This window comes from Psammomys obesus, unplaced genomic scaffold, assembly GCF_907164565.1.
Source record: "Psammomys obesus unplaced genomic scaffold, mPsaObe1.curated_primary_1811, whole genome shotgun sequence".
NCBI classification, from domain to species: Eukaryota; Metazoa; Chordata; class Mammalia; order Rodentia; family Muridae; genus Psammomys; species Psammomys obesus.
Window position 1 is genome coordinate 14,146,079 of NW_026596125.1, and position 26,288 is coordinate 14,172,366.

The following is a 26,288-nucleotide window of genomic DNA, read 5'->3' on the forward strand; positions in this document are numbered from 1 at the left end:
TTTCTTTCTTTCTTTCTTTCTTTCTTTCTTTCTTTCTTTCTTTCTTTCTTTCTTTCTTTCTTTCTTTCTTTCTTAATTTCCTTATGGAAGTATAACAACATAGAAGAATATATAAAATAGACAAACCATGAACTACTCCAGTACCGTATACTATAGGGAGTCTGGAAGTAATTTGCTGAGGCCCTAAGTGAAACTCAGAAGTCATGTTTCATGGTGTAGTATCCAAAATGAAACCAAACCAAATCAAACCAAACTAAACCAAAGGCTATGAAGGCCAGGTCAGATTTCTTTTAAATGCTTTAATATTAGCTGGACTCTTCTTTATCTGTACCCAGCTTTGTATACATATTTCACAAGTCTTCATACGCATCCCAGGAGAAAGCCTTCACATCTCCACTTTACAAATGAAGAAACTGAGTCAAGAACCAATTGAGGATTGTATCCAGTATCTGCCAGTCTTCAGTGGGTTGAGGCAACATTTAAACACAGTTTTTTTCTGAATTCAAAGTCAGAGGTTGGACATTATCTTATTTACAACTCCCAACTCCATTCCTCACAGAACAGGTGGTGATAAAGGCACTCTCAGAAAGGTGTGGAGTACCTCCTCCATAAACCCCAACACTTAGGATGCTGAGCCAGGAGAACTGAGAGTTCCAGTCCAATCTATAGTACATGGGGAGACCCTCTCTCAGGGAGTCAGAGGGTGTGGTTGCTATTCTAAGGAACAGAGTATTGTTTTTTGAACACAACCTTTCTCTTGTCCTTTTTTTTTGTCCTGTAGACAGCTATATCTCAAATATTAAGGGTAGCTTTTGTAAAAAGTAAGTCCCAACACATGCAGAATGTGAGTAGGATATTAAATAAAATACAAAGTGAAACGGAAGCTCTAAGGTATTCCAAAGTTCACAAACCCAACACTAACAGACCCTAACTTCCCACTTGGAAAGTACAGTCCTGAGACACCCTCAGATAAGAGGCCTTGTCTCTGGAAGACAGCGGATATACAGTGGAGGTTTTGCCATCACCAGAATAAGTAACATCCACACATCCCAGATGTGGAATCCGTGGGGAGCCCTGGTGTGTTCCTCCATCAGAACTGGTCACTTGCAGGGGAGACACAGGAGCTGCAAAGTTCAGTGCTATACGGCTCCACTCCCCAAGTCTGCTAAGCAGACAGGCAGGTCCTGATGGGAGCCCTCAGGAAGGATACAAATTGAGGCTTCTACTAATGCAATCATGTCTAATAAGCCTTTAATGAGGACATAAGCAGCCTCAGCTTACCTCTGTTGCAAGGAGGCAACTACACACAAACCTCAATTACTCAGACATTTAAAAATCAATTTCAAATAAAATGTCCAGGTGATGGTACTAAATTAATTAGAATGATCAGGACATATGCACAGTCCTGGCATGCCTTGTCAAGACAATTGAGGCAGGCAGCTCCTTTAATTCAATAACACTGGCTGACTTGATGCCCCCAGGGACTAAAGAGGGGCAGGCCTTATCTTCCAGCTCCTCAGGAAACAGCGGTAGATTCCAGTGAGCAGTGAGTGCAAGGACATATCAGGAACTTTGCACACTGAGGTTGTGTTTGGAATGTTCTCCTCACCCTTTTTATAGTTCTGAAGATAAAAAGGTCACCTGAACCTGCCAATCTGCCCCAGTCTGGCCTCTGGCTATACCTTGATATTGGGACATTTTGCTAGTTGTATCTACTTGTCATTCTTGTCAACATACTGGTAATGTAAGTAAAAACAAAGCAAAACACCCCTAAACTCTGATGGGGTGTGCCCAGTGTGTTAGGTATTATGCTGGACACACGGGACAGAGAGATGAGGAAGCCGTAGCCTCTGATTTGGTTAATCGGGTAAGGAAGTGAAGCCAGCGCTCTACCTGGCCAGAGTGTGAGGCTACAAACCAAGTCACTTTTAACTGTCCACCTGACAGTCTGAATTCATGCAGAGAAGAGAGATTGCCGGGACACAGCTGTTCAACTTCCCTTTGTTTCTGTGGCTTCAAGATGCTTTCCAACCACCGACTCTTCTCCTTTTGCCAAACTTGGTAGAGGCCATTTTTTTAAACTCAATACCAAAGAAACATGTATTACCTAGGACAATGCCATCATCAAACATTCAAAGCTAGCATGTGCTTTTTACACTTATTTATTTGTGGCAGAGGACATGTGCCATACATGTGTGCGGAGACCAGCGCACGGCTTGTGGCAGCTACTTCTCTTCTTTCACCATGTGGATTCCTGGGACTGAGCTCATGCCTTGGGGATGAGGACCTTCACCCACCCATCTGTCTCACTGACTCCAACGCTTCTTTAGTGAATATTAGGCACTAATATTTGTGCTAAATACTTAACTTCGTTATTTTTAAGCTGTCAGTACCACTCTACAAAGTGAATTTTACTGCTTAGTTTCCTCTTCTTTGTGGGCTAACATCCTGCGTAGGGTGGGATGAGTGGTAGAGGTACTGCCGGGTCTGGCAGGAATGGGACTCAGGAGATTGTTGACATGTGTCCTTGAATTCTAAAGTTAGATGACCCAGACTGCTGGCATCTAAAGGTTCCAATAGGAAGAGACAGAAAATTATCTTTTTCCTGTCTTTTGTGTTTCATAAGCTCATAGCCAAATGCTGCCCACCACACTGAGGGCAGAGATCTCCTTTGTCCATTCACTCCCCAACTGTTCTAATTGGAAACACAGGCACACTAGAAACAACCTAGGTAGTTTTTAATCTAGTATAATTAAAGGTCACAGTACTCCCTGAAATTATCAAAGTATAAGTTCCGTGTGTGTGTGTGTGTGTGTGTGTGTGTGTGTGTGTGTGTGTGTGTATGTGTTGGTTTTGTTTGTTTTTGAAACAAGGCCTTGCTATAAACCAAGCTGGCACCTGATTCTTGCTTTTCCTTTGGGTTCTTGGGTTACAGTCCTCACTCACTTTATTCATCTCCAAGTATAAACTATAAAGGCTAAAATCACGACTTATGTAAAGAAGGTAGAAACTGGGCATGGTGGCAGATTTTTGTAATCCCAACACCCAGGAGGCTGAGCTTGGCAGGAGGATCATGAGTTTAGGAACAGTCTACACTGAACAGTGACTTTGAGGACAGCCTGTGCTATATATTTAGATCCTGTGTCAAAGAAAAAGAAAGAATAAATATAAATTTAAAAATATATTTTATTTACTAAGGAGGGAGGAGACCAGTAGAATGTCCAAGCTGACTCCAAGGAAATTAGAGGTAGAAAACCTATGTAGTCGTTTGAAGACATGCTAAAATGGAGTTGCTAATAGATGAAAAACTGGCAATAGCGTTAGGAGCAATACAGCAGTTAAAAAAAAAAAGAATCTGGTTCTTTTGTGCCTTATGTGGGATTTACCAGAAGGACATGTGACTTCACAATATCAGTATTTGTGGCTTTCCTAAAAAATAGGCACAAAATTGTGCCAGGTCGAGGGTCATCACAATTTTCAGAATCATAAATATTTTTGCTTTGCAAATATCTCTGCTGAAATTACTAAAGTATGACCCTGCATAAAATAGCCTTAAATGATACACGAATAGATACATGTGGTTGTATTCTAATAAAACTTTATTTACAAAATATGGCTACTAATGAAGGATTGCCAGCTTCTGTTCTGAATAACAAAGTATTTCATGGAGCCAGTTAAGTGCCTAAATATGTCTTTCTGAAAACACACACACACACACACACACACACACACACACACACACACACACATTCTTCTGTCATTCTCTAATTGTTGGTTAATTTTTCTTTTTTAAAATTATTATTATTTCTATTAATTACAGTTTATTCACTTTGTATCCCACCTGTAGCTCCCTCCCTCCTCCTCTCCTAATCCCACCCTCACTCCCTTTTCTCCTCCCATGCCCCTCCCCTAGACCACTGATAGGGGAGCTCCTCCTCCCCTTCCCTCTGACCCTAGCCTATCAGGTCTCATCAGGAGTGGCTGCGTTGTCTTCCATGACGCTGGGTTGGTGAAGGCTCCTGGGATTGCAGTGGCACTGTTTATGCATTCCCAGAGAGCTTTTGCGTATGCTTGGATGGACCATATTATCCACCTCCCTGTCCCCACCAGAACTGATCAAAGGGCGTCGGGCACTTGCCCCACCTTTGCATTTGCTGTCCCTGCCTCAGGCTGATTTCCATTTGTTAGGCTGGTTTTGCTTGTTGGAAGAAAGTGTGTGTGCTTTCAGACGGACTTTCTTCCTCTTAAGTGGGAAGTCTAGGGAATTTAAGCCAAAAGAAAAAAAATACTTTCGCTCATCCCTTTGCCTCATTAATTGAAGATTGATGGGGTTAGAGTAACAAGGTATCTAATTCGTCAGGCAGTGTCTAGTTGAAGAGGACACTATAGACAGAGCACCCAGCTGTGTGCATGGGTACCCTATAAAGATTCTATGCCTTGTTCTTCAGGTCCCTCTCTTGACATCACTACTGGCTCAGTGGTCATGCTGCTGGACACACTGCCTAGTCTTTTCTTGTGTTGAAGATCCTCTCTCCTCCATGGAGAAGTGTTATTACAGCATTTTTTATGTCCAGCCTTTTCCTAGTTCAAGCTGTTTCTCTGGGTGTTAAAGTTGGGTAAAGTTGCTCACTGTTTAACTTGTTTCTGTGAACAAGGAAGTGCAAGGAACAGAAAGGATGGAACAGTCACGGAGTCATCACTGGGCTCTTAGCTTTAAATAGATCATCTTTAATCTTCCCAATCACCCATTTTAAGGGTTATTATTATACCGAATTTATAGACAAGGGAAATGAGCTTTGGTAGGCCTGGTCACCAGCCCAGGGGCATCCTCTGTCTGAGGATTGGAACTTCAGTTCAGTGTGACCCCAACTGGCTACAAAGGTAATAAACAATAGTGTCCATCATAGCACAACTGTTTTCAAAGCAAAACTGATCCTCTGTGGTCTGAAGAGAATAAACTGTTCAGTGGCCAAGATCAAACAAGAAGCTTTTACCATAGTGTGCCAAAACTTCAATAGCTCATATCCCACTTCTCATTTCCAAGCTGGTCCATAGAGAAGAGCTTGGTATGGATTTCTCACTTCCCAGGAAGTGCAATGTACCAGTGCTGCCACCAGGATCCAGAGAATGCCGCTCTCTGACCACTCCAGGAACCCAGACCAGCATTGCGTGAAAGTGCCCTGCACTGTTAGATGACTCCAGATGCTTCACATCACCAACTGTGGCCCTGGTCCTTGAGGAAAACATGTCTGTGTGTCTGTGTAAACTATCTTCATGTTAGAGCTGGGGAGGGGGGGAGCGGTTCAGTCAGTATTTGCCTTGAGAGCCTGAAGACCCACATAAAAAGCTAGACATGGTGAAGCGTGCCTGTAACTGGCACTGAGGAGGTTGAAAACGCTCAGACCTCTGGTGCTGGATGAGCCAATGTGGGGTTTTCAGTGAGTTCCAGGCCAGTGAGAGACCCTGTTGCAAAAAGAAAAACAAAAACAAAAAGGAGCAAACAACAGCAACAAACCAACCAAAAAATCAAAACCCTGGCAGGCAGTACTCAAGTAATAACATGCAAGGCTGTCCTTAAGCCTCCACAAGCATACATAAACACATATGTGCACATGTGAAAACACACATGACAGACACAAACACATGCACATCAGTCATGTCCTGCACTGGCTGGGGCCAGCTGCTGTGATCACCCACAGAAGTAGCAGCAGAGAAGCTACAATAACAACCTCCTGTGCAGGATGTGAATTTTGATTGAGAGGCATCATAATACCCTGCTTGTTTGTAAGAATTGCAATAAGTTGGAGCCAGAGCTTTTCTTCCTTCCATCTCCATTATGGATACTGGGTACAGGAGCCAGATCTATGGTCACGTGACATTTATACAGAGGTAGCTAGAGATGAACCCTAATGCTTTGCTGGATCCTACAGTCTTTGTACAGATAGGCCAGTAAACAGACGTGTCCAGGTTGGTGCAGCCGTTCTGAATGTTGTCCCTGGACAGAGGCCGTATGGTGTCATGCTCCTCTGGTTGCTACTCATTTCCTGAGTTTGCTTCTCCAGGCCCATCACAATGTATTGAGTTATTCTGACGTTTCCTAAGAAGTCTTTGTTTTATTCAAGCTACCGGTTTTGGATTTAGAGTTTGGTGACAGAATTCTCAGAGCAATGTGCTTCTCAATGGTCACCTGTAGGGCTTGGGTTTATTGCCCTTACAACCATTCTTGCTATAAGGATACTCCCTCAGAAGAGACAGTGAATGTTTTTATTCAGATGGATGAAAGAGGGAAGGCCTAGGATCATTATCTGTTCAGAAGCTTAACACCAAGCAGTTATCCTGGCCATCACTCCTCATTGACAAGTCCAAGACAAATGCACACTGAGGAGTTCAGCCAAGGACTTCTCTTCTGTCCAGCAAAACTTGCATTTCACTCGAGGTTCCCCTTTTCATAGGAATGAGAATCATAAAAAGAATCAGGTTAACATTTTGCTCTTATTAAATGAACATGCTATGTTACAGCCATGTGCTGCTCACTTCTGTCCAGCCTGCCTGAGCACTACAGTCCTAGCCTCCTTACAAATTGCTGAAGGGTTTGACACTGAACACCTCTTTCCTCAAAAGAGCAGTAACATAGGCTCACTTTACCCATTTCTGACTAGAGAACTGATAACAGCAGCCAGGACTTAAAGTGATTCCCAAATCCACACCACCATGGAAGAACTGGAGACACCATTGCTTTGAAGATTCATTCACCGACAAGATTGTTCTTGTCAAAAGTGAAATAATCTACTTTTTGTCAATTATGTAACTATATCATAAAATTGTTTTAATTGAACTGAATTTTATTTCAAAAGAATTCTTATAGTAGATACACAAATTGCCTGTCACATGTTGGATAGCAAGAAAAGAATACTGAATTGGGTAATCTCTGATTACTTAAAGGGAAAATTGTTACAGCTATAGAAATGTATAATTTAAACCTCTGTGTGTTCCCTGAAATGCTTTTCAGTTTGTTTTGCTACTTGGCACAAATAAAGGTCTGGATTCTTTCTGGGCTGTTTCATAACAGATAGATGAACTCGACCCAATTGTTGATCCATAGAGGGTGGTTAGAAATACCAATACCCTCGGGGCTAAATTTCCTGACTTTTGCTGTGGAAATATTTAGTCAACTAATGATCTCTTCCCTGCTGTTAGCTTTGGCAAGATATATGCCTGTTCTGTTTTTTGTTGTTTTGTTCATAGAAGAGCAAGAAGATGAAGACAAAGATGATGAAGAAGCATAAGAATTCTTCAGCAAGACCCCTACCTGTCTGAACTCCCAAAAATCTAGAATGAGGATGACCTAAAACAGCATGACGAAGGAAGTTTGATTCCATGCAAAATATGGCTGAAGGAAAATAAAATGTAAAAAGATCCAGAAAAAAAGAAGAAAATGTGCATCCCTAATAAGACCCAATTAAGCAGAATGAAAAAAATGCATGTACTAATCCAATATCCTGGCTGGTGATTTTTAAAGATTATTTCTGTTTATTCTGGTAAATTTCAAACACATACACACTGCAATCTGATCAGTCTATTTACTTTACACATGCCCAGCTCCCTCCCCATGTGACCCAACACGTCTTATGCAGGTTGACACAGCTGCTGAGGTCAGTAGTGTAATGGCCATGAAGGATGAAGGAAAGTTTCAAACTGTGGGCTTTCTAGGCTGTATCTTTATGCTCTGAATGCATTTCCAGTTGAAGTCAGCTCTGTCCATATGTCCTTCCACCCACCCATCCATCCATCCATCCATCCTTAAAACACGTTAGACTTCAGGTGAGAAGAGTATAAAGACATGAAGATATGTTTTTCCTTTTCAAGGTACTTAATGGAAACAAAACAATGTGTTCTTTGTCTTTTTAAGCTGATATTTACTTATTATGTACTGTGCAGAGGCACTGTTTAAAAAGCAGGACAAACGATCCATTTAATTCTCACAACTATTCCAAAACGATACCATCACCCCTGTTCTTGCTTCAGGAAAATGGGGTTTTATAACGTACCCCTAAAATAATCCAGTGGCAGATCTAAGCTTCCCACCAAGTCGACCAGGCTTCAAAGTCAATGCTGTGAGTTTAAGTCCTTTGATGGAATGTCAATTTAGACAAGGTGCAAAATACAGACACATCCAGATCACAGTCCAACATCTGTCAGATAGTAACAGCCACATTTCTAGAGTCTGAAAGTGTCATGTCTCTCTCTGTGTAGTCACAATCACTGTGGACTTTGCAGGAAGAGTTGAAGGAGGATTAATAAATGGATCAAAACAATTTTAAATTTTTTTCAGTGAGCTTAGTGATTTTTAACTGAATTGAAGGAGAATGTCGGTAAAGAGAACTGAGTGAGCAAAGGTGTGAGGACCAGAATGTGACTTCATAAACAAGAGGGGAAGACAGGCAGCATCAGCGAAGCCTGTGTCTCTGTTACCTGAAAGGCGCCCTCTGAGTTCCCTCATAAATACCAGAAGGAGCTAGGAGGGTAATAAACTAGTCAGCTAGTCAACTGTGAACTCAGCCAGAGTCCTAACTGGAGCAGGATGGCATATGGGTACCTGTGGTAAGGATATTTCAAAGCCAGGAGCTAGATGAAGAGGAACCAATGAGCCTGGGGTAATGTATTGGTTCATTTTATGTTGCTCAAACATCTGACAGAAACCATCTAAGGGAAGAAGGGTTGCTGCTGTTTGAAGGGACTATGGGAAAAGCCCGCTCATGAGGGCTTACATCTAAGCAGACAGGGAAGGGGGGGGAGAGAAGAGAGAGAGAGAGAGAGAGAGAGAGAGAGAGAGAGAGAGAGAGAGAGAGCCAGAAGCACCATCAGGTTTTTTTTTTTTTGCTTTTTTTTAAATTCTTTATTAATTACATTTTATTCACTTTGTATCCCCTCCTGTGGTTCCCTCCCTCCCTCCTCTCATCCCAATCCCTCCCTTCCTCCACCCTCTGCATGCATGCCCCTCTCCAAGTCCACTGATAGGGGAGGACTTCTTTCCCTTCCTTCTGATTCTAGTCAATGCAGCCACTCCTGATGAGACCTAATTGACTAGGATCAGAAAGAAGGAAAAGCACCACCAGGTTTTAAAGCTGGGGTCTCTCATTCACTTTCAGCGACCCCTTCCTTAAGCTAGACCCCACCATGTAAGTGTTCCACATCTTCCTAAAGTAGAACTGGCAGCTGGGGGGGGGAACAAATATTCAAGCATGCACATGTGTTAGGGACACAAAGCATTCAAACAGTTAAGCATCCCTAAGGCACACATGGGGGTAGGGGGGTCAGCATCATCTCTCCCCCATTCCTAGGTCCTCAAGACAGCTATAGCTGTAACTTGGGTTGCAAATATAGGGGAAGAGTGCCTCACTGGATGGCAATGGTCTTTGCAAGAGGGGCCCAAGTTAGCAGATAATGAGACAAGAATGCACCAGCCTAGCTTTCCTGCCTTCATCCATGGTCCTAACAGTGTCTTACACTGGACAGACTCATCAGTAAGCAAGAGAGTAAAAGAACACATTATAGATTGTCAGAGACCCCACAGGGCACAAAGTAGGACAGGAAAGGATGGAGAGGAGATCTGGAGAGGCCAGTAGAGAACAGCCAGTTCAGGGACTTACAGTGACAAGCCAGGGCAGAAGTAAATTCTCATCGATAATATTTAAAATAATGAGGCAGATTATCCATTACCCCCAAAAAGATTTCTCTTTATACCTGCATGTAGTTGTGCTTTTGTGGACAAGAGGGGAAGGCGTGGTGCTGCAGCTGCAGGAGTCAGTTATGTGGGCTGTTCAGGAAGAAAGTAGAAAGTTCTTCCATCGAGTCAAATATCCAGCCCAAGGGAGTAATTGGTAGTTGCGCAAAATGCTTCCCAGAGTTGTGACTAAGACTTTAGTGATAGAGAAAAGAAGCGAGAGTGGTCGACTCGTGTGTATGATTGTGTGCCTGCATTCGTATATGTGTATGTGTGCCAGTGTGTGTGTTTGTATACTTAATGGCACTGGCTATTTAGACAAAAAGAATGAACACACACACACATGCACACAAAAAGCATTCAGAGTAGAATTTAAAATTAGGGCACTAGTGAATCCAAGGTAGCATTTTCCTAGGAAGAAGGCAGGGACAAACAGGGGCTGGTGCAGAAATGCTCTGCATCTCTAAGTCAACCTGCTGTATAGAGGCTTGCAGGAAGGAGGTTGGAAAAAAACTCCTTCTGGCTCTTGCAGGGAATTTGAGAGATGGAAGCTCAAAAGTGCTGTATTTATGCTCATAATTATCTATTTTCCTATTAAAAAATTGGATCTCATATGTTATTGCTGGCTCAGTATTAAGTATCTTCCTGAGGCAATTTAAAAACAGTCTTTCTCTCCATGTACACACACACACACACACACACACACACACAATCAGAAAGACAGTGAGATCATGTACACACACACACACACACACACACACACACAATCAGAGAGAAAGACAGTGAGATAGGGGACCCCACATATCACTGCACATAAAATGAAACTTGAAAAACTACAGCAATCTGCCTTAAATAAGGCAAATGCATCCTTGGCAAGACAAGATAAAGTTAGAAAATTTCCAGAAACAAATAATTTCACAGCAATAGCCTTTAAAAAAAATTAACTAACATCTCCATGTCTACCTTAATTCCATTAAAGGTCAGCTGCATTGTGCATAAGAAGGTGGTACCCAAACCCTAGAAACTCACTCCGAATTCCAACGCTCTACGTTCCAGTCCAAGCGGTTACTGTTGCGGTGTTTCCATTACCATGTTGAGCAACGTTTTAAAGATGAGTGAAGACTCTAGAATCCAACATTTGAATCCATCAAGCTCTTTCCTGTATGTAATTTAAAACCCTGAGAAATGCCAAACACAAAGTTTCTAATCCAAACAGCCCTTTGCAGCTACATAAGTGAAAATAGAGATTATTTCCTATTGAGTTCACATTTTAATACTGTGACATGGATGCAATGGTTGCTTTATTCTGTCGTGTGGTCACTGTCATCTTAGTCACCCTGGAGGGAAGAAAAGATGATTGATAGAGAACACACCAGCAAGGAAAATGCTCTTTCTCTGTGGACGATCGGCTTATAATTTGTGGAACACACTAGAAACTGTTGAAATAATCCTCCTATGGATTTCCTGAAGTTCTTCATCAAATACCCATAATTCTGGGAGAATCTCTCCATAGAAAACTCGTGATAGAATACATTAGGACTCCACAGGAAAACAAAGATGTTTATTATTGCTGTCTCTTATTTGACACAGTGCTGTATCATCCCAAGTACAGTCCATACATTCTCTCAAAATTCTCCAGGGTAGGGATATTCTATCCCTGCATATACCTAGAATTGTTCTTTGAAAGTCTCTGGAAGACTGACGTGTCTTAAGAATGGCAATAGCCAGCCAAAGTTAGTGAGCCAAGGGAACAGGGTCTGTAAGTGTGGATATCAGCTCTCCAAGGCCATCAGCTCTCGTCACCCAAAACTGGGCTCAGCTTTTCTTTCTCTTCTTTCAGAGGACCTTGGTTCTTGGGTTCTTGCCACCACACTCAGCAGGGAGTTGGGCACAACAGGGAAGCACTTTTCATCACATTTCCTTTCTTCTCTGCCAGCATCTAGCATTAGCCATTTCTCACTCTACAGATTGGAAGTGCCAAGCCGGGCTTCTCTGCTTCCCTTGGGCCTTTTGTATGATTTCTTTTCCATGAGGCAGCTGAGGCACGGGCAGTGAGACCAAGCCCTGGCCAATAGAGCAAACCTGCTAGGTGACCTAAGAAAACCTTTTCTTTCCCCAGTTTGGAGACTCATCATTGACCAAATGTTGGAGAAAGTGGTGTCTTCCAGACTGTGGGAGACTACAAAATGTCCAGATTCTCTGGAAAACATTCTTCATTTCACATAGGGTTTAACACTTTGGCCCAGCAACTTCACCATTAGGTTTTCACTCCAGAGAAATGAAATGCGCATCTAGGTCTCGCATATCTGCACTCACAGTGCAGCATGTTCATCACAGCCTCAAACTGGAAACCCGAATGTCCACACACAGTGGCTAAGCCCACCCATAAAACAGACTACTAGCCCTGGAAGACTGAGAATGCGAAATTTCACAGTGAGACTCAAGCACGCCGAGTGCAAAAAGGTAAAAAATAAAAATAAATAATATATAGTTGCTTTTATAGGATTATGTAAAGGGTTGAGATGGTAGCAGATGACACATCTGTTGGTAGTCTGCAGCTGACACAGGGGAAAGCCAGGGTCTGTAAGTAGGCACAAGGAAACTTTCAGAATGATGGACATATTTTTTCCTTTTTAGTGGTGGTTTCATGAGTCTGTACATTATTTAAGTGTACCCTGAAATGTATACACACACATTTATGTGTGTTTTTATTGCTTTCTACAAACTTTATTTTGATAATCTTGATAATAAAAATCTTGATTTTTAAAAGTAAAGAAACATAACACATAAAGACTGCCTTCCATTTAGATGCTGCTGTCAACTAGGAATGCTTCAAATTCTTGTAATCACCTTGGGACCATAAGACTAGTGCACAGGAAACTCTATTTATGTAGAACAGAAAATATATAAGTTTCTGGCTCCATGGGAAAAAATTGCATCTGATCGGTTCCTGGTTGTAAAAGGGCTGCACAGAATGAAGTTCTTAACGTGGTTCCTGTGGGAAGACTGCTAAGGTGAAAGCCATCTTCCCACATATTATCTGCATGACCTTGTGAAGTTCATCTCTCCTCTTCAGTATTCTCATCTCTAAAATAGGATAAGAACAATACCAACTGCCCATAGGGCTTTGGGGACAAGATCATCCTAATTGTGAGTTCTAGCGCAGCAGAACGAGCCTCCTTTCCTTCTCCTTCCCTCCTCCCTCCCTCCAGACTCCTTCCTTTCTCCCCTGTTATTGTGTGTTTGAGTGGATAGGAGTGTGGAGGCCAAAGGTCAAGCATGGATGCTGTTCTTCCTCAGGTGCCATTCAGCTTGTTTTTTGAGACAGAAGTTCTCAATGGAGCCTGGAATTATGGATTAGGTTAGGATGGCTACCCATAGAGACCTGGGGAGATACCTTGTTCTTCCTCTCCGGTTGTGGGATTACAAGCATGCAGCACCTGTCCAACCTTTTACATGAATCTGGCAATTCAACCCAGGTCCTTATGCTTGCTTAGTAAGAACTTTGTAGACTCAGCTAGCTCCTTAGAGCCCATTTCTTTCTGTATTTCTAGATTTACTCATTGAAATATCTCAACCACCCAGACCATGCTTTATATCACAAGCTACTACTAAATACTTGGCGAACAAGTGAAATAACACATGCAAAAAATGCCCGAGCAGTACCTTATACCTAGTAAACAAAAGTTGTGTGTTGTCACGGTGATCTCTAAGACTATTCTAAGCTACAAATGTGCTCTAAGACATACACTGTTCCCAGCATTCTTGCTGTGATCTAGAAGTGTGTTTTATTCATGAGTTGTTTTTAAATGGCTATTCTGGAGGTCACTAAACTACAGTTGATAGAGCAAATCTGGGTCACTGTTTTTTATAACCTCTAAGCTAAGAATGTTTATTTAAAGGACTATTAAAGGAAGAAAAATAACTATTCAACAGGAAATTCTAAAATATTTACTATTTGGCCATTTTTGGAAGAAGTTCGGCAATCCCTAGGCTATTCTGTTTATGCATCCCAAAATATGCTTACTCAAACATTACACTTTAGTGTTACTGTACACAATTAATTTCTTGTTTCAGTGTACACATTATGGAAATATCAGTCAGGGGGTTGAATCTAAAGGCTTTATGACATGGAGTAGAATTCCATACATCTTGCTCTGAGTAAGAGGAAAGAGGTTAGAACCAAGGGGTCAACTGACAACAAAGTTCATGGTTGTAGTGTGGGAGGGTGCGGCTTCATGCATATAAATCAACGCTGGTCTGAGAAGATGATATGATCTAACACCCCAGCGCTGAGGGTATCTCAGGAACTGTGCCATTTGGAGACACCATGGGGCATGGCAACTGCTACTAAATTGCTCAGCATTCCAAGCCTTTCTCAGACGATACCTAAAACTCACACAGAGTTCGTGATCTCACACACCATGTTGTTGTGCTCTATACCATCTTTTAAGAAAGATGGTATCAGGAGGAGAGGAGGGAGGAGCTATGGTTATGATGTAAAGTGAATTAATTATTAATTAATGAAATGAAAAATAAAAGGTCCCCGAAATTAGAACTGTGAAACTGTTACAGGAGTAGTTTGGACTATTGATGAATTATGCATTGAAGCAAGTTTAGTGGTTCCATTTCTAAAAACTGTAGCATAGATATAGATAATTATAATTATATCCTTTAATATGTCTAATATGTTCTCAATAATCTGAGCTTGTACTCTCCCTTTCCTCTTCCCTCTATTCCTACCTCTTTTCTTTTTCTTCTATTTTAATTCTTACACTGTGCAAAGATTATGATATCAACTAAGATATGGGGACTACTTTAAGACTTTAAAACAGAAGAATTTGTGAAAATTGTTTATATTAAAGAAAGGAAATTAAGACCAAGCAGGGATTGAGGCAATCCTGGTATGTGGTCTGAGCCTGGAGTCACATAGGAGGAGTGGTGTCTTCATCGTCACTCAGTGGGCTCCCTGGGATCCGGGCTATCAAGTCCTGGAAATCATGCCTCAGAGACACTACAGGGCCTGGGAGAGTAGGAGAAATTCCCTTGAACCTCTCTGGCCTCTACCTTCTCTTCCACCATGCAGTGCAGAGCACAGCTGGTCAGAGAAGGGAATGGACCCAAGGATTTCTTAAGCTTTCTCTGAGGCTGCCACCTCAGCACATCCCAGCTATGAGAAATGGCAAATGGATTCAATAGAAGTAATGGTAGCCTGAGTCACTGTGGTCAGATTTCTTTCCCCTCCTTCTAAAGAGGAGAAAACAAACAAAATCAACTCTTGATCTAAGGCAAAGAAACAATATGGCACTGCCTCATGATGCCTTTTCTGACACAAACCAATTCACAAAGACCCACCAGTCTACATGCTAGGAAACACTGGGTGGAGAAGACATTAGGCTCAGATGTTCTCTGGAAGGCAATTTCCTGTCATGTGAGGGATGGAGACATAAACAGCCGTTGTTCGTAAGCTGGGTTGTCCCACAGCACAGGCTGAAGCCCCAGGCTCTACATGACTGTGTTATGGGGGGAGGTTTTAAGGAGATGAGTAAAGTCAAGTGAGGTCAGAAAGCTGGGGCCTAATCCAGTAAGACCTGGATCCTTCAAGGGAGGCAGAGCCCGCTCACTGTGTGCATGGAGGAAAAGCCAGGTGAAGGCACAGCAAGTCAAAGAGAAGAGCTCGGGGAGAGGCCAAACTTCCAGGGGCCTTGATTTTGAGCACCCAGCTTCCAGAGCTGTGAGGAAGCACATGTCAGCAGCTTAAGCTGTGTAACCTGTAGTATTCCTTACGCAGTCAGAAATGATTGACACAAGGCGCCAATCGCAAGCATTTGACAAAAGTCGAACCTATTGCTGCTTTCAAAGAAATCTTTAAGACAAGATTGTGTCAACACAAGACACATAGCTCTCACCTTAAAGGGACAGTAATGTTTTCTTTATTCTAAAGCCAAATATGAGTGGGATGGCCTGGAAACAGAGATTTAGGCTACCTTAAATTTCATGTTCCAATGTGGCAGCAGTTTTAAAAAAATATAGTTAAAGAACAAGGTAAAAAATGAAGATATTTTCAAATCCACTGATGAATATATAAGGTTGGAGGGTTATCTCAAAGTGCAGAAATCTCAGCTATAGCTCCCAGATGCCATCTGATGTCATCCTCAGCTTTTAGATTGATGGAAACTAGTCATCTGCAATGTTAATTGACAGATTTCGACAATTTTCACCTCATAGTCTCCTGTACTTAGCTGAGATACAGAATTGGGCAAGAAGTGGCTGCTATGGGGGCTAAGGAGACTCCAAGATAAATTATAACAGGCTCAGGATCTGAAACATTCCAACCTCTCCACAGGCATTGGAGTCCCAATCAGTCAATCAAGCTTTGTACAGTGTCCCCGTAAGGTGCAGCTTCATTGCCAGGAACTTCACTCACAGTTACTTGCTACAAACTATTTCCTGAGATTACTTATAAAGGAAGCAGGTTGTCTCCATTCAGACTCAATGCTAAAACATAAAGCCGTGCAGAGAGATCAACTCAGCAAGGCCTAGATTCACACACATGACCTGAGGACAACATGGAAGTGCAGAGAAAGTCTGGATGTGGCAACTGGGTACTCAGGAAAAAAAAAAGGTTTATGGAGGTGAGTGGCAGGGGAAGGGATTGCTTGGTGGCCCAGAAGACAGCATTTCCCAACCTTACTGATTTTCCCTGTTAGCCTGGCTGAGATCAGGGTTACATTACTTTTTCAGAATATTTCTTCTTCATCAATGTAAATTTTTAGAAAAAAACTTAATATCCTATATGGAGGCAATTCCGCAGGCAGTTTTTGATACATTTCCCACTCCAAACTGTTTTATATGAAAATTTATTAAAATAGTCTAATTTGAATGCTTCTCCTTAATCTAACAATCCTTGACTGATCCACACATGAGTTCTGTGTCAGTATAATTATGACAATATTATTTTAATGAAAAGCCAAGTATTAATTTCAAATAGATCTGCAGTGCTCAAATAGGCCAAGGCAGTTTGGGGACCCTGAGTGCTGTGTGAGACGGCTGTGGGGCAGAAGTTTTAAAAACTAAGTTGCTCTTCAGCACTTGACACTGCCCTCGGGTCCTCCAAAGGTTTGTGCAGCAACTTGAAATCTTTTGGGGATTAACAGTTTTGCATTTTCCTTGAGAGACCTACCTGGCTAAGCCATATGAGTCACAAGGAAATGACAAAAAGCATTTTCCTCAGGATGATCAGAAAAAGAAGACTTGGGTAGGACAAGGATGAGGGAGGGAGAACTGATGAAGAGAAGTAGCTTTCTTGCTGAGGTGGAGCTCATTGAAAGGAAGGGAAGGGGCAAACTATAGCCAAACTTGCGCCTGTATTCATGAAAAGCCTTGGAGAAAAGCACGAGGCTACTTTCCTTGCTAGAGCCAAACCACCTAGAGGCTTGCAAGATATCGTTAGGATCCTTTGTTTTCTTACTCAGGGTATGGGTCTGGACACAGAGGCAGCAAACGGAGTTCATTAGAAATACGGAGACACCTAGAATGTGCAGGCAGAGGGTGCCTTATCTGACTGCTAAACTTGTGAAGTCTTGAGATGCATCTCTCTAAAATGCCCCCAGGATGGACATTGGAAGAGGGAGAAAACAGGAAACAGGACAGGAGCCTACCACAGAGGGCCTCTGAAAGACTCTACTCTGCAGGGTATCAAAGCAGATGCTGAGGCTCATAACCAAACTTTAGGCATAGTGCAGGAAATCTTATGAAAGAATGGGGAGATAGGAAGACCTGGAGGTGACAGGAGCTTCACAAAAAGAACAACAGATCAAAAATTCTGGGCACAGGGGTTTTTCTGAGACTGATACTCCAACCAAGGACCATACATGGAGATAACCTAGAATTCCTATGACTCCTGCAGAGATGTAGCCCATGGCAGCTCAGTCTCCAAGTGGGTTTCCTAGTAAGGGGAGCAGGTGCTGTCTCTGACATGAACTCAGTGGCTGGCTCTTTAATCACCTCCCCCTCAGGGGGGAGCAGCCTTACAAGGTCACAGAGGAAGACAATGCAGATAGTCCTGATGAGACCGGATAGGCTGGGGTCAGATGGAGGAGAACCTCCCCCATCAGTGGACTTGGGAAGGGACATGGGAAGATATGAGGGAGGGAGGGTGAGATTGGGATGGAATGAGGGATGGGCTATAGCTGGGATACAAAGTGAATAAACTATAATATATACATATATATATATAAATTTAAAAACAAACAAAATAAATGAAATAAAATGCCCTTTGTCGGGTGGGTGTGAGTGTCAGTGCCAGCGTGGGCACATGTCACCATCGTAAAGGATGGAGCTGAGGGGAAAAGACATGAAAAAAAGAAATGGTCTTGCTGTGGTCTTCATTCCCACAAACCCAGATGTATTCTAGGTTTTAAGTTGGCCTGGGCTACAAGGAGAGGTCCTTTTAAAAACAGAGGTGAGGGGATGTGGAAAAGGGGGAAAGGAGTGGGGAAGAAAGGATCAGAGGAAGGAATCTGAATCTGTCTCATACTCAGCTGCCATAGCCCACCTATGTTACAGTGGTTTGCACCCACATCAGCAGGCAGCACCTTCTGAAGTATAAATATCATAGCTGCAGCACAGGGACATGGTTCTCAGAGCTGTCAATGCTGCTGGTATCAGGCACTGTGCTGCTCTGTCCCTGACACAGGCTTCATGCGGTTTTCTGTCTTCCCTTGCTAGCTAGCCTGTCCTGCCTGTTGGATGCCAGCCAGTTGGTAGCCCACACTGAAAATCAAATGCCAGACAAGAGCTCATTGATGTTGGGGACACCTTTACCAGGCCTATGAAGCTTGAATCTATAGGCTGAGACCAGCAAGCAAATGGATAGCTTCCAGGTATTGCCTGCTAACCACTGGAAATGGTAGTAGATTTTTACAAAGACAAAATGATGCACCTCCATTGATATGTGTCTCCATGTTTGAATATGAGGCTTTCAGGGAGAATGAAAATTAAACATGGTCATGAAGATGGGTCCTATTTTGAGAGGATGGGTGACCTCACAAGACAAGAGATCTCTTGCTTGTACCAATAAAAGACTGAGCACCCAGCGAGAAGTCATAGTGTCTGTGCTGACAACCCCTAACCACTGTCCGGCCTCCAACTCTCAAATTAAATACATTTCGTGTTTTGAGCCTCCTTGTCTGCAGCATTTTTCTTATGGCCTCCTGAAGAGACTGAAACACATTGCCCAAGAAAATGGATTGAAGGATCCTTGATTCCTGATAAGACATAGATGTTCCTGAAGTCAAAGTCTGCCTGGTGTCAGTAGGAGTGCTGGTTTTCTGTTGATGACTAGTTGAAAGTTACAGCAGCTTAGCAGGAACTGGAGTGTGGGCGGCCCACGCTTGTTATTGTGGGCTCATACATTAGGGGGTGTGGAAATGTATCAGCGCACACACCAGCTCTTTTAGGTTGGCCAACCATCTGCTTTACACAGGGCTTAGTGGTTTCTAGAAACATGGGATTTACCATGCTAACACCTGGAGTGTTCTGAGTAAACAAGGCAAATTGTTCAAGGTAAATCTGGTGAACCAGCTGTTGAGAGAAAACTGTAATGCAACACTGAGGTATTTATTTAAAGTTAGAATCTCTCATCTATTTTTCCATTCTATGGACTGTGGGCCACATTTTTCTCCCCGGAAATTACCCCTAGATTGCCACAAAGGAACATTTAACCCTAAGATGCTGGCACTTTCAATTTTTGGATTGTTCTATCATTTGAGGAGATCCATTTGCAACCACTCGCAAAACAACGTAAGTGAGAAATAAGGTTTGAGCTTGGTGTGGGGATTAAGTTATGTCTAAGGTATTACTTTCTGAGGTCTTGGTCTGCCTGCAGTAAGAGATAAGCAGATGGGATGTGATGAGTGTGGAGGAGGCATGAGAAGGTGTTGGGGGACAGCGATCAAGCTTCACTTAGCAGAAGTTAGCTATACATGAGAAGGTGGGTGGGTGGAGGGCTCTAGTATGAATGGAGCAGAGTAAGTCAGAAGATGCTGAATGGAAACGAGGCCATAGAAGGAGGCAGAGGCCACAACATGCCAGCTGTATTGGCCACAACACAGATCCCAAGCTTTATTCTAGGATCTTGAAGGGGTTAAAATCATGTCAGAGTTATAACAACTAGTTAGCCTTATTTACTAAATCATTACTTCACAATTATAGATGACACAATTAATCGCAAGTACTAATAATGTAATAAAACTATAAGAATGTAATGTTCCTGTTCCATAAGGTTGACTTTAATAAACTCAGAGGAGCATCCAAAGGCCTGATGCTCATTCAGGATAATGTGCATCAATGGCTTCACCTCATCACTTTGAAGTTTCGTATTCATGACTTTCATGGAAAAACGACAAAACTAATCTGGGGCTCGAATCATACAATCCTTGCCCTTTGGGAGCACAAGGTCACTTGGGACATATCCTTATCATTAAGATCTAATTGTTATTGATGGTCAGACAGACGCTCCTGTTGGCTTTGTCTCCAAGGAAGTAAATCACAGGTATTCTCTACTAGCTCTGTCCTGGTGCCAAGCAGCACTTGAATAAGTTGCTCAAGAAGATATTAGCTCTGATTTTAGATACTGACAAGAGTTTAGTGCAGCAAGAGCTACAAATTTTATCTCTTCTGTTTGAGGTTTATCCTCCACTTAATGCAAAAACAGATTTTTAAATAAAAAAAGAGAAATATAGCAATAAAAGAAGAGGGAGAAAAAAATTATCTCCAGATCTCCAGAGGAAATGACAATAGATGAACTAGGTAAAGGATCCTGCTCACTAGTTTGCTAGAAATCAGGGAAAGAAAGTAAATGGTGGTTTGCATGATGTATAAAAACAAAACAAACAAACAAAACCAAATGCCCTTCAGGATTGCTTTGCCAAGACTGACTTTCTCTTTGAATTCCATAGAGAAGGCTTCATTCTGCAGGCAATTTTCTAAGGGACACTGGAGATCTAGGGGACAATGAATTCAAGTCATTTTGAAGGGGAGACCTGGGCGCAGTGGGAGAGAAGTGTTTCTTGAGCCAGTGTCTATAAATGTTAAAAGTGGCATAAACTCAAAAAGGCGCTTTTGTTGAAAGCCAAAGCATTGTAGTCTAGGTACTTTGCTTTATGACAAGAACCACACTTAGAGAATCTAGAGGCAAAAGGACACTCCTTATGACATCCATTAGATCCTTTCTTACAAATTATAGCTGTTTTAAGCAAGGCATTGGTGGATATTGAGTTGCAGCCAATTTGAGAAAGTACAAATCTCAGGGAATAGAGACAGTCAGACTATCAGTCCAAATGTGTCTGAGTGGCTAGTGATGAAAGAGGCTGTGTTGTCCTGCTGGCCTGGGAGGTTAGGGTACAGGCTTGTCCTTTCCAGAGAACATTGTGCTTCATCATCGTCTTGCAGGGGACAGTGTATCATTTTCTTAGAAAAGAGTTTTAGATATTTTTGAGAAATGGTGTAAGTTTTGGTGTGAGCCCTATGGGTCACAAAGAAGTACACTGTCAGAAGTCATTAAAGGGACTGTGTGGTTGGGGGACGTGGTTTCATAGAGATGCTTGTCTAACTTTTCAAATTCCATCACAGATATTTAAGTTAAACTGATAAATCTCCACACAGCTCTGCATAGTTTTTGTTTTCTTACCCACTGTGTACTAATTTTATCGCTTTGTGACTTCATAATACTCAGCGGCTGGGGCATGTACATTTCCATGTGACTTGAGTATATACTTGGACTCATGTTTGATTTGTCAGAAAATTGACTGCAACCCTGACAATAAAGTCAGATAAGCCGAATTTCATGGCTCACAGGAGAGAATATATTCCTGCATCAACTCAGTCTGCACGGGCATTTTCCCAATGAAATGAACACATTAGATCTATGTTAGTCTCTACATGTGTTTCAAGGATGAATAAGTGATAGGTCCTGTTCCTAGGGTTCCAGAGAGGAAGCACAGTTTCTCTATTCAATAGGTGATAAATGTGTATTTACAGAAAAATAAGTCAGTGAATGGTGACAGAGGTTTGCTTATAGCCATAACATGGCTTATATAATTACTATCATAACAAAACAACTCATGTTGGTTTAGTCTGCATACAAACGCTCTCTTTATGACCTATTTGGTGCCATGTATTTTGCAATTTTGTGCTTTTTGATGAAGATTTCACTATTTAAAATGACCGCTCCAATACAGCAGTGAAATGCTGTCTAGAATTCAAAAGGATTTTTTGTGCCTTATATGAAAAATATTTATTTGATGTGCCTCAGCAGGCATCATTTACAGTGCTTTTGGCTGTGGGTTCAATGTTAACAAACTAACAAGCTACATTAAGGTGTCTTTAAATAGAATTCACAAAAAGCTGATGTACTGATCAGTTAATGAAAAGTGATGTGAAGCTTTTGGCAACTTAGCCCAGAATCTTCCAAGGGATATGTTCCAGCAATCAGAATCCATCACTCATGATGACATCACAGAACAACTGCTCTGACTAACAGAAAAAAACTGCATTTACAGTTAGCTAATTAAGGTGAGCCGGTAAAGGTTTGGAACACAGAACTCATTAGCAACTGTGTACAGGCAAAATTATTTATGTGGCAAATAAGCAGAGTTTCAGAACTGAAATGCTGGAAATAGGGAGCCCAGAGTGGCTTCCCTTGCAAGTTGCTTTGGGCAGGAAGTAAGGGAAACACAGACTTTCTTACAGGATGTGAAATCAAAGAGAAAACATTGCAGGTGAAATGTGATAACTGGAGATAGAGGAATTCAGGATCATAGGACCAAAGTAAGCAGCAAAACAAAGAAGAAGGTCAGGTTATGAGTTGGGGTGAATGACAGAAGTGCTGAAGATTGATTAGGCAAGAAACTGGCTATGGGAAAAGGTGATGGATTCAGTTTTGGATGCCCTGAGTTGAAATGCCTGTCATCATATCAGTGCATGATTTATATTCCCTATACAGTAGCTGCATTTTTAATAACAGCTGTGATGATAAGTAATGACATAGAGTTGGAAGATAGGACTGGGGGAGGGGCATGGGAGGAGAAGAGGGAGGGAGGGTGGAGCTGTAAGGAGATGAGGGAGGGGGCTACAGTTGGGATACAAAGTGAATAAATTGTAAGAAATTAAAGAAATTAAAGAAAAAGAAAAAAAAAGAAGAGAGGGAAAGAACTCTAGAGTTGCATTCATCTGTTTCTCTTTAGGGCAACATCCCACAGAACTGAGCTTTGGATAGCCCAAAGGCAGTGGCTGCATCCTCGGGGCATGGTGCAGCAACACTAACAGAGTGCTGCGCTCTCACGGATGGAGTGCAGCTCAAAGCTAACAGGCAATCATCCCCCGGCCAGCTTCTTCTCTAGTGTGGCTGACACTGAAGTCCTAGTGGAGGACACAGGCCATGTCTGGAATGGTTCTTGCCAGACATCCCCGAGGAAAGAATCTACTCCATCCTGGAACTCCGTTCTTCTGTCTTAGGGCTAGAGAGTGTGAGTCTGGAGCCCAGAGGTCTGCCGCTGCTGCAGCTCCCTCTCCACAGAGCCTGGGTACTGTCTTCTGCTAACCCAAGTAAGAAGGCATCCCTCCTGTACCACCCCCGCAGATCCCCTCCTTCGAGTTCTTTTCCTTTCAGTGGAACTGCACTCTACTTCCTTCGGGAAGAACTCATGGCCCTGCCTCTTTGGATAGACTTACCTCCATGATTTATCACTGGTCAGCTCAGAATGGTTTCGGGAAGTTGATACAATTTGCTATCCCATCACCTAGTTAAAGTTCTATGGATTACTCTTATACAACAAGGATCTGCAGCTTGGCTTTAATGATCTAGTGGATGCATTCCTTCCAGCCTTGCCACTGGCTACCAATTCTGTGTCTCTAACATGTGGCTCTAAAGGTGATCTCACACAAAGAGAAATGACACATAAGTTGTCAGAATGGGAAATCTGTGTTCTTACATCTTTAAATCAGAATGTTCTTCACTGCTGGCTGATGGCGAAATGAGAAACTTTTAAGAGTGGGTGAACAGTTTGGGAAGATGCTAGGAAAAGTCCCCAGGGTAACACTTAAGCTTGCTAGCCTCACAGTGTCAAAAGAAAAAAACAAAAACAAAAACAAAAACAAAAAACTAGGCAGTTGCTGAAGAGAGTCTCAGAATGACCATTTTCCTTTCATTACATGCTTGCCTGGTTCTTAAAGGCCCTCTGTGTCTTTCAAAAATAGAATAGGGTTAGGAGAGAAAAATCATTTCTTCTTTTCAGATACACTGTAGTGGATTTTAAGGTTCTCCCAAGACTCACCAAGGTGAACTTCTCAAGGCAGCACGAAAATGTCTTTCAGCCAAGGCACTTAGAGATGTTACAATGAAACCAGGCACCTTTGCAACTGCTCTATCAAAATCCTGGAAAAACCATTTCAAGGCAGCTAACAAAAGCAATAATATTGAAGAGAGGGCATCTATTTCAAGGAAGAACTGTGCTGCATGGTCTACAATAATTGCATGGAGAGAGAAAAAGGAGGCACACCAGAGGAACCCTTTTTTCCATTTTGTTCATGTCTCTTTACTGGTGACTGAACTGCAAATTTTACAACACCCGTTTAAAGCCAGGTAGAGATAAAGCCACTCATTTCTTAGAGCCTGTCTCTTATGAACCTGCAGGCAAAAGATAGTTGGCTTTTATTCCTTTAAGTAAGTTGAGAAAAAAATAAAATAACGACCTGTAAAGTCATGGCATTTGACAGTTATCCAAAAGGATCCTCATCTTTGAATAAATGCATGCATCCAGTATGCATAAACAACACCTATTACACTTTACCTTTAAACCTCCGCTGGGAAGAAAAGAGAAAGGGAGGAAGCATCTCAAAAGAACAAGCTACCCAGGTGTGTGGGCATCTCCCTTCAAGATGCTGGTGCGTGGAAGGCGTGGCATCTGCTCAGGGGCACAATGACTCAGCACTGACAGAGTCAAACAAGAAGTGAGCACCCTGCATTACTCAGTGTAGATGAAGACTTTCCTAGAGTGATGGTGCCATGTGACAACTGAGGCTCCTGCTCCACCTATGCCCAATCCCAAGGAGTGGATGTTAAGGGGAAAATGGAGCCCTTGGACCCTGAAGGACTCTAAAGGAATGAGCGAGTGCTCAGACCTCAACTAGGCTAACCTCCCCACTCTATGGTCTAGGAAACAAAGTTCCTAAAAAGGGGATGAGAACAGCTAAAATAATGGCTATTTAGGTGTCTAGGCATTTTTCTTACCAATCTATGTTTAGTAACGAATATTTTAACAATGTAGACTTTTGTAACATAACAACTTTAATGTTCACAACAGTGTTCGATATTAGTCCTATATTCTAACTGCCTCCATTTGACAAGTGGGGGAAAAAAGCTCCTGAGCTGACACAAATGCCCAGAGCTAGTAACTAACACACACAGAGCTCTTGATGAGTACCTGTGACTATCACCCCAGCTTTTGGAACTCCCGTCTCTTTATTTACTCACTAGCTGTGATGCTTTCTTTATTTTGGGGTGGTTATGAGATCTAAAATGCAATTCGAGTGGCTTTTGTCAAATGTTAGAAGTTTGGTTATTGTGTAGGAGCAGGGATGTTCATTAAAATGAGAAAAAGAGTTACTATTTGTGCTCTAACTATTTAGGTTTTGTTCTTTACCTAATGAGGGCAACCTACTGACATGAGGGATGTGGGGAGAAGAAAGCAGGGAAGCTGCAGGCCAGACATGCAGAGAGTGAAACATGAGGGATGTGGGGAAAAGAAAGCAGGGAAGCTGCAGGCCAGATATGCAGAGAGTGAAACATGAGGGATGTGGGGAAAGAAAGCAGGGAAGCTGCAGGCCAGACATGCAGAGAGTGAAACAGAAGTGTAGTAGTTAACAAATAGATGATAGATAGATAGATAGATAGATAGATAGATAGATAGATAGATAGACAGACAGGTAGATAGATTTATGAATGATAGATAGATGAATGATAAATATATAGATAGATGATAGATAATGAACAGATGACAAAATAGATGATAGATAGATAGATAGATAGATAGATAGATAGACAGATAGATTTGTAGATTATAGATAGATAGACAGGTGATAAACTGACAGATGATAGATTATAGGTAGATAGATGACAGATATACAGATGATAAATAGAGGATAGATAAATTTGTACATGATAGATAATAGATAGACAGATGATAAATATATAGATATAGGTAAACTTGTAGATGATAGATGCATGATAAATATATAGATAATAGACAGATAGATGGGTGATAACACATAGATCATAGGCAGACAGACACGATAGATTGGTAGACAGACAGATATAGAAAATATAGATAGGTAGATAGATAGTAGACAGGTAGATGATAGATAAATGGATAGACATGTAGATAGACGCTAGATAGACAGACAGATAGATGATATATAGATAAACAGACAGATAGATGATATATAAACAGATATAGATAGATAGATAGATAGATAGATAGATAGATAGATAGATAGATAGATA